The sequence below is a fragment of the Argiope bruennichi genome, chromosome 1 (genome assembly GCF_947563725.1).
Source record: "Argiope bruennichi chromosome 1, qqArgBrue1.1, whole genome shotgun sequence".
Classification (NCBI taxonomy): Eukaryota; Metazoa; Arthropoda; class Arachnida; order Araneae; family Araneidae; genus Argiope; species Argiope bruennichi.
Window position 1 is genome coordinate 125,226,130 of NC_079151.1, and position 7,879 is coordinate 125,234,008.

Genomic DNA, 7,879 nt, shown 5'->3' on the forward strand with positions numbered 1-7,879 from the left:
TGAAATCAAAATTTGACACAGAAACATAATTTTATTGACAAGATCACGAATCAAATTTCGCTTATCTGTGTCTTTGCATTTTGGTGTTATCTTGTTCGCATATATGTGAAGATACGGAGCTACATTTTAGACTCTAAAGAAAAATTTTAATGAAATTAACAAAATTTCATCAATGCAGTTCTTTCCGTAATACAATTATCATGTATTAACGGATTGGAAGTAATCTGTAAAGATCACAAGCCAAAGTTTTTCTGCCTAGCTCAAAGACTTTTGAGTTATAGGAAGCACAGGCGGACAGATAGACAGGTGATGGACAGACAAAGGTTCAAAATACTTTTTTTTTTTTGACTCGGTAGATCTGAAATGCGAAGATACATCAAAATATAATCGAATCATTTTATGATTATAATACTTTCACTTTGTGATTTAAAAACATTTTGGGCTAGAACAGTGAAATTTGATATATGGGCTCACCAAATGGTGAGATATTTGGATATGATTTTGATGTGAAGGCCGCGGTGGCCTGGTGGTAAGGTCTCGGCTCGTGAGCAGTAGGGTTTCAGGTTCGAGATCCGATTCCACCGAAGAACCGTCGTGTAAGGGGGTCTATTGCACGTTAAATCCGTCATGCCAAACTTCCTCCCGCTGGTGTGGTGTGATGAGGAGAGGGAGGTGCCAGCTCAGGTGTCGTCCTCGTCATCTGACCGCTGTTCGAAATGACGAGGTCCGTCCCAAAATAGCCCTAGTGTTGCTTTACAAGGGGACGTTAATATAACTAAATTAAAAATGATTTCGGTGTGTGTACACCAAATTTGTACATTTCTATAAATTTTGAATAAAATCCATCAACAAGAAATTTATCCATCAAGCTGTTCGAATACAAAGGAACACGTTTACTTCAAGGTGTAAAAGGCTAGATAAATAAAATATGGTATAGATTTAATATCTTAGATGTAGAATCAAATTCATGATAACAATTTCCATCTGTCTGTCTTTACTTCCGTACTTATGTAAACGCAATTATTCAATAACGCATCAATTTAAATAAACGTAACTCGATGTACACTGCTCATCTAAAGAGCAGATATTATCAAATTTTGAACCTTATCTTTCAAAGAGTTGGCCGCTATCAATCGGTACTTCCACATGCATATAAGTGAATAAATCAAAATTGCAACAATACAGATAAATGAAATTTGGCACGAAATTTTAGCACCTGATGTTCGGATTTTCATCCTATTTTGCATCCAATCCGTCAAAGGCTTGACTGTCTGTCGGTCTGTGCATTTTATATACACAAGTGCACTAATTCAAAACCGCAACAACTTAGATAAACGAAATTTAGTATGTCATCTTCAAATAAATTCTCTAATAAATGCTCTCTTCTATATACACTCTAATAAATTACTTACACCAGAGAGCTCCTTGCATGGCACTGGCTTACAATAGTTGCGAACTATTAACCTTTGGCGTGATTTAGCATCTTTATAGAATTTACACTATGATCCTTGGCGCGTTTTCTGGCGATTAATCCCTGACATGCGGTTAACAGCATCAGAAACTCAAATTTGTGTTTTAAACGAGATTTTACGAATCGATTGAGACAATAATGTGTTAAAAACCTACATTTGTAGTCAAAATTCCCATACCAAATTTAATATATTTAAGTCAATGCGTTTTTGAGTTACCGTGTTTATATATTTCTGAAAGTACAGACCAACAGACAGTCAATGCCAAGATCAAAATTCGATAGGTGCCAAATCTGATGTTAAATCTGTGTACCGAATTTTATCTATCTAGCTCTCTTCTTTTTTGTGATTGTCGTGTTAAATTATATTCAAACAACCGGACAGACCGACTTCCTATGAATAGATTTTGCTCAAAATTTGATAGAAATCTGCCAATTTAGTGTAAAGACCATTTGAGTTATCATTGTCACAGACATACAGACAGAATTTCCTAAAAAATATGTTTTTCGAATTTAGGAAGTCTAAAGCGAGGAAAAAAATCCCCAGCTCGAGTTTTTTGACGATAACAATACTTTTTCTGTACTATGTATAGGAGAAAGTAAAAAACAGCCTGAAAAAAAATCCTTATTAGTAAATGTGAAAAAGGTAAGGGGAGTTGTTTCTTCTCGTTTTCTTACACTTTCATGGTACCTCGTTTATTTGATTTATGACAAAATAACACCAGGTAGCTTATATAAAATAACTTTAAAGCAAAGAATTGTTTTTACGAGCTCTTTAACAGATAATTACAAAGCTTTACTGGATAATAAAAAGTATCAAATATGCATTAATCTTTTTAGACTGAATATTGTCACCTTTTTAAGCAATGTATTACATAGGAAAAAATGTAATAACCGTCACAAAATTTTACTTCGACATTTTGATGAATCTTCATGTATCAGACTTCCATAAATCTTAAGGAAGTATTTTTGAAGGACATGATGAATTATGTTACAGAAATGACATGATGAATGAAACTTCATACATACATCATACTTTGTATCAAAAACTTATATCCTATCGAATTTTCGACGAAATCTGTACAGTGGTAGATTTCTGACTAAGTAGCTGCATAGAAGTAGGGGTAAAAACGCAGACGGGTAGATTAAAATTGTTATTTACCTTGTTGCGGCATAAAAAAAATGTATAAGGGATACAAATATATTAAATTATATATACTAGCCGCCTTTGGCGACCAGTTGGTTTACTGGGTTCAATGATTGCAAAATATTTCAATTCGGTTCCTCAACAAAATATTATTAACTTCAAATTTTGAGAAGCAAATGTATTATATTAGAAATCTTAAGCCATTTTGTATATTATATAAAGTATCTCCTTAATTTTCTATCTATATCTTTATATATCTGCAATTATATCATTGTTAAATGCAGATTGAATTTACTTATTTATTTTATTTTACTAATTTACATATTATTCGGAATTTTCTTCCATTTAACATCTGGAATCGAAAACATTTTTGGTCATTTTAGTATTAGACCCGAATTACTTTTCGAAACATGAAAATCTTTTATCAATGAATATTTTTGAGTTTGAAATTTAATGAGCTTCAAATTTGAAGATGCCATTAGTAAGGCTATAAAAGTTTGAAATTTAATGAGCTTCAAATTTGAAGGTGCCATTTGTAAGGCTAAAAAAATTTGAAATTTAATGAGATTCAAACTTGAAGGTGTCATTAATAAGGCTAAAAAAGTTTGAAATTTAATGAGCTTCAAGTTTGAAGGTGCCATTAGTAAGGCTAAAAAAGTTTGAAATTTAATGAGCTTCAAATTTGAAGGAACCATTAGTAAGGCTAAAAAAGTTTAAAAATGATGACACGTGATAACTATAACTTTGAAACTTCAAGTCAAAGAATACTCGCAATTGGATAGCTACTTTTTCAAGACGCTGCTTTTTCATACCCGAGTATTTCCTCGCTTCCATTCACAGACGGATTCATATATTCCTTCCTCGGAGTTTGTCATCATCTTACTTTCAAAAGAGATAGCATCTTTGAAGGATGGAAATGTAGTTCGAACGGACTTTTCTTCTTTTTCGAATCCGAAATGCGAGTCTCTTTCCCACAGCTGTTCGACCATCAATGTCTGAATCATGGCTATTAATAAAAAAAATATTTCTCAGAAATATTTTGGAAAGGAGATATCTACCTTTTTTTTTACTACTGTAGAATAAGATAACATTCATAAGAAAAATATGAAATATTGGAAATTCGGAAGATTCCAACGCTTCAGGTTGCGTGTTTGCAGAAAACTTTGACTCTTGAAGAGATTAGATGACTGAATTTTCGAATATGGTTTAGATATTCTCGTAAAAATGTTGTAATAATTATTATCCACAGCAAAACCATCCTGAATTCACATATATAAAAATGAGTCACAATTTCCTAAAAAATGTCAGGCGTCGTTGAATTATTTGAATTTAAATATGCATGTTTATTGCACCATAAATGTACTTTTAAAAAATGAAGGTAATTTGAACGTTTAATCCAAAACTACGTGGTATAATAATATTATCATGTGAGAACATGATGTTGTTTTGATGATGTTTGGGGTTTTGAAGCCTAAAAATGCACGGGCAGAAAATTAGCGAATTATCGCCAACAAAAAGTTACAAATTGGCATGAATGTCCGCCATATACCCGATTCTCCTGTCTGGCCATTATAGGGCACGGTCGTAAGCAGATATTTCCTGAAGAAGCATAGAGAAGAAAATGGGAATGAATGCGAAACAGCAAGAGGAGGTATCGAAAATTATATATATATATATATATATATATATATATATATATATATATATATATATATATATATATATATATATAATTAAAAATTATATCCTCTTCAGTCCTGATTTTTTAAAACTGAATTAAAAATTTGATTTCAATATCTTTTATCTTTGTTAGGTCTAAATAGTACATGGAAAAATATATTGCTGATCAAATATTATGAAGTCCCATAATTTTAAGTTACACATATGCGTACCTCAGGTCTTAAGGAAGTAAAATTATCAAGGACAAAAAAAATAATTTAAAATTTTCCTTTTTATTTAATAGTTGCATTTTTTCTATTTTAAGGCCATATTAAGTAAAAAACAATACAAAATTTATTACATTAATAATTTATTAAATTTTATTTTGAATAAAATTTCAAAAAACCATTGTTTTCCAATATACATAAATAGATATTGCATTTTGAACACTTAACTCTACTCCTAGATTTACATACTGGAAACCTGCATTTTGATGCATATTTATCGTTCATCTTATTTCTTTTAAAGGGGTAGGAACAACTTGTCTTGCTCTTTTAGGTGTATTTTCACTAGATGGTGGTGATGAAATTTCCAACGGTCTTTTAGATAAATTTCCATCATTTGATGGCCATTCTTAGGACATAACTTTTTTTGTTTTCATTCCTTCACTCCTCGCATTACTTTACTCCTCGCATTTCCATCATTTTATAATATATCCAGAAATTTAACAAGACGTAAATCCACAAAATGAATGAATAACCCTCGTTGGCCACTTTTATGTCGTTATCGCACACCGGTAATATGCTAAATAGTGATCGCATAAATCGATGCCTCCAATATACATATTGTATGCTTTTACAATAGCAGGTTGTGTTACATCAGCTTTTTGTTTTAATTCTTTGGACCATCTTTTATAAATTCCAGTTGGCTCACTACCTATACATGTAGATAATAGTCACGGACTTATTATCTTTCCACTTGAGAAGGCACATTTTAATCGTCTGTGACCCATTCATCTCATTCTCCTCTCTTCATGCATTTGTCAGGTTTTATTTTCTTTTTAAATACATGAGAAATTCTATTGCACATTATAGTACCAGTCAAATATTTGCCTCTTGAGAGCAAATATACTCCACATTTTGTGCTAGTGAAATATCTATCAGTATAAATAGAATTTCCCCTTTCATCAGCAACATTCTTGATTAATAATAGTGTCACGTAGGTTCTTTAGTGTTCAATGACGCATACAAGAAGTAAAGTTAAACCAATTTATTAACTCAACTCTGAACAGAGAACAAAGAGACTGACAAATCTTCTGCTTTTATACTAGCAGAGAAAGTTCCAGAATACTTTTCTGGAGACAGTAAGAAAGACTGACAAATCTTCTGCTTTTATACTAGCAGAGAAAGTTCCAGAATACTTTTCTGGAGACAGTAAGAAAAGTCCAGAACATTTGTCTGGTAAACTAAAGAAATGTCCAGAATCTTCTGGAACATGAAATAAAGGAAAACATAAAATCAAGGAATTAAATATTGTCACAAACTGTGAATCGCATTGTCTCTAGCGGGATTCAAACCTACAATCTCTTGACCATGAGATCAGTGCTATGACCATTCGGCCAGGGAGAGTCAACTGCCTTGTTTCAATGCGGCAATATAACGATTCCAGCTCCTAAGCCAAATTCTTTCATATCCGCTTCAGGTACAGTTCCTTTTCCTTGATATAATTTAAAATCTAATACCAAACTTCTGTGGACGCTAAAATAAATTTTTTTAATCCCAGTGGGCTAGGCTTGAATAGCATGTATTGACAGAACTGATATCTCCCTGTAAAAAGAAATCATTTGTTCATCAATTGATATGTTTTCGGCATAGGTAGACTGATGCATTTATTTCTCACTCAGTGAATGAAAAGGCGTATCTTCCAAAGTTTATCGCTGCCATCTCTGTGTGCAGAATTATCTGCAAAGTGCATAAAGTTTCGAAGTTCGAAAATGTGTCTCTTGTCATCGTAATAAGGAAATATGGCAGTCCTAGTTCACGAGACCAGTACATTCTAATTGGAGGATATTTCAAAGTACCATGACAATAAAGAGTCCAACAAGTGTCATCATCTCATGAGTTGTTGGTTTAACAGATTTGTGATCGCGCTGTTGTGCAGAATATAAGTTTGTCTGCATAGCAAGTTATTCCCAAAATTCAGAATTAAAATATTCGAAAAACAAATCTAAAGGTTCTCTTTCATTTTTATCATTGAATTCTCCGTCATCTTCCATTTCTGGACCTCTTTGGGGCATTCTTTAAAAAATAATACAATAATTACTAAATTTTAAACATTGCATAATAATATAAAAATAATTTTTTAATGATTACTTTTCGAAATTGCTTTTATTATTTAATAAAAATAAAATACATACTTCTTTTTTATTCATAAAAGTTTCCGTGTTTCAGTGATTGTTTTCGCGTCATCAAACCACAGTGGATTCATTTTCAGATTTATCTCTAAATTCATCTTCATTTATTCTAACAAAAGAATTTGATTCATCTTTTGAGTAAATCGCTTTGTATTACAAGCTCAATAATTTCCTCTTGAGTTAAAGCACCTAGACGAGAAAAAAAATTATTATTTAAAAATATTAATTACTCTGTTAAATAAATTATTAATTTATAATTATTATAATATATTAATAATAAATTAAAAATATTTTTAAATAAAATTATTATTACTCTATGCATGATAACAGATTGGAATGCTGACTACAAAAGATACAATTTCAGACTGACTGCAAAACAGCTATAAAATTAATTTTCCATCTAAAATTAAAAATAAATATTTTTATATTTTTATTTCATTTATTATATTACAGATTACAAGAATTCATTGTTAAAAAGATGCGCAATGTATTCAAAGACAAGCAGAGACAGTTTGAAAACCAGCGCTCAAAAGATAAGCATTACGAAAGAACACAAGCAGTCAGGAAATGGGCGCGTAAACGCCTGAGGTACACATATGTATACCTTGTTAAATTCCCATTTTCTCTGAATCTATAACAGATAACAAAATATACTTTGGTAAAGATTTCTAACAGACATTAAGATTTTCTAAAACAGTATACAAGAGTTTATTTTAATAATAAATAGTAAAAAAATGTACATACTTTTGCTGTGCATTCTGTTCAACGCCATTGCGTGATGCCGCTATACTCTGTTTCACCCTAACTTGGCAGTAGTGTATATTCTAGGCTAGCCGAATCGCAGTCGTTGTCAGGGAAACTGGGTTACTTTAAAGTACAAAGTTACTAGAAATGCAGATCGCTGGCGAAACTTTATCTCGCAAATTTTTCGCCAAAAAGTAAACATTTATTTACTTTATTATATTATCACTTTTTCGGAGAATTAATTGTTTCCTTATTTTCATTATTTTTTCAATATTATTGATACATTATTTTAATAAGTCATTGTTATTTCATTTCGTTTCATCGTTTCTCAAAAATAAAAAAAAAATAAAAAAATAAAAAAAAAAAAAAAACCTAAATCTTTCAATATTCTGTAAAGTGTAGTTCGGCTAATGTTTTTCGAAAAGATATCTGTATCATCGTTCACATC

The 7,879-nt window shown here is 31.2% G+C and overlaps 1 pseudogene; it reads right to left on the reverse strand.

Annotated features, from left to right (window-relative positions):
- Window positions 1–5,049: 5,049 nt before the first annotated feature.
- LOC129974963 (uncharacterized) lies at window positions 5,050–7,459 on the reverse strand (annotated as a pseudogene).
- Window positions 7,460–7,879: the final 420 nt, after the last annotated feature.